The 2,266-nt window shown below is 39.3% G+C and overlaps 1 non-coding gene across 1 annotated transcript; it reads right to left on the reverse strand.

Moving 5' to 3' along the window:
- LOC131308989 (U2 spliceosomal RNA) lies at window positions 1-198 on the reverse strand. The gene has a single exon (XR_009194662.1). It is a non-coding gene; the product is annotated as a U2 spliceosomal RNA (small nuclear RNA).
- Window positions 199-2,266: the final 2,068 nt, after the last annotated feature.

Genomic DNA, 2,266 nt, shown 5'->3' on the forward strand with positions numbered 1-2,266 from the left:
ATGAGAGGTTCCAGCTAGTAATAGTGCAACACCAAGGCAACGCGTGAGAGGTCCCAGCTAGTAACAAGCTACTATAGTGGGCCCTCCCCCTCAAAAAATTAATTTTAAAAAGAGTGAGCTGATGGCCCACATATCAGATACTAAACTAATAAGAACAAATACTACACTTGATCTTAGCCAGAAGGTCGAGAAAGGTATGTCTTCTCTTCTCTTTGGCTACTTATTTTATAGTCGCATTTTCTCTCCTCATTTTTTTTTGCGTAGTTGATGTGGGAAACAAACCCCAAAGTAACAAACTGAGTTTTGTTGTTTTTGCACATTCTGCTTTGTTTGTGCTCAATTCGACTCGGTTGTTTGAACCCTCTAAATTAGCCCCGTAGATAGCTGGTTTCCCATCCTTTATTAGGGGTCAAGGTTGAACGTATGAACGTTTTCCTACTCTCTTTTTTCTTCCTTCCCCTAAAACATGGTGATCAAGATATTTTGATAATGAGTGCGCTATAGTTTGCGCATATTGTACCAATCCAATGTTTTTTAGACTACATATTTGTGGAGGAGTTCGGTTTGAGGGTAAAATGGTCATATATTTTGATGTACAAATTAATTTTCATCTAAACCAATTCGGTAGGAAAGTAGATTGGACAAACTTTCTAATGGTTCAATCTACAACCAAATTGGAGTTCGGGAGTGTCTAGGACAAGTCTATAAATTGCAATGTTCAGAATGCGCCTGGGCGCGAAGGGTTGCGCCTGGGACGCATTAATGTTTGCTCAAACTTTGCGGATTTGCCCCAGACACCCCCGAACTCCAATTTGCATGTGGTTTGAACCGTTAGAAAGCTTGTCCAATTTACTTTCTATCCCAAGTAGTTTGGATAAAATATCATTTGTACATCAAATGAAGTGATCATTTTACCCTTGATGGGTCAAAATATGATCCATTCCGGTAAAATGTGTGTATGTTTCTCATTTTAAATTGGATCAAGACCGATTATATATCCATAAATAGTATTTTTAAAGTACTAAAAGATGGCAGAATCTAACCATACAAATATTTCCGTTTAGTTTATGAAGATTGGGTAGAAACAAGACAACTACAAAAATCGTCGAAGCCACTAAGTCTAAAACACGTTCTACGTTTGATTTGGTAATCAAATTACTAATTCTAAGGTATTTCTTCTTTGCTCAAGTGTTCAATGTGGGGTGATGGTGGTGGAGGTTGTGCAATTATGGTACGTAACAGTGATGGTAGGGTAGGAAAAAAAAAAGACGACGGCAATTTACGTGTAATGTGCACCTAAGTATTCTCTTATGCACCTCAGGTGCAGTTCAGTGAGCCTCGGGCGCCAGAATAGTTGGGTTACTAGGCTCAGGCGCATTGAGTCGCGCCCCGGGCGCAGTATCCAAACTTCTCAGTTTGCCACAGACACTTCGATCTATACTCCGATTTGCAAGTGGATAGAACCAATAAAAAGCTCGTTAAATCTACTTTCTAACTCAAGTACTTTTGATTCAAATTTATTTACATGCACGTTAAAGCAAACAATGATTTTACCTTTAAGAAGTTGGGAAAAAATCATTTTTGAAAATTATAATCATAGAAGGACAGAAAGATAGAAAGAAGACAAGAAAAGGAACAAAAGAGAGAATTATCTCACTACCTTTGGTTTGGTATCATCCTCTCTCTTTTTTTTTAAGATTCACTTTTTGTGCACTGCTCTAAATCTCGTAGATAGTGAAAATGATCGTTGGAGAGGGGTAGGGTTACGCTGATAGTGTATGTTAGGTGACAGTAGTGGAGAGGGTATAGTGGTGGTAGCGGTAGAAAGTGAGGGCAATTTACGCATAATGTGGCGCATTGAACTACTCGTAAGAGAATACATAGATGCACATTACCCGTAAATTGCCCTATCTTTTTTGGTCGAAGCTCGCTGTTTGGTCAATTTTGAAAGAAGCGTGCTTTTTTGCGCCTTGTTCAAGTCGCCTTAGCTGGGTTGATACAAGGCGGCAAGGCGCGCGCTGGGGTTGCACGTTACCTCTCCTTGTGCCTAGGCGCACTTTTGACAACTCTATTTTTTCCTACAACATTCTCAGATGCACCACTCATACTGAACCCTATCCAAATTGAACATGGGTCTAGAAACTTCCATGTAACCAAGGACGGAACCAGGATTTTACCCTAGCAGTGGCGAAATATATACTAAAACAATCTAGTGGTGGCGAGACTATATAAGTTGGGCATAATTTTTTTTTTTACATATAATAAT

This window comes from Rhododendron vialii, chromosome 11a (genome assembly GCF_030253575.1).
Source record: "Rhododendron vialii isolate Sample 1 chromosome 11a, ASM3025357v1".
In the NCBI taxonomy this organism is placed as follows: Eukaryota; Viridiplantae; Streptophyta; class Magnoliopsida; order Ericales; family Ericaceae; genus Rhododendron; species Rhododendron vialii.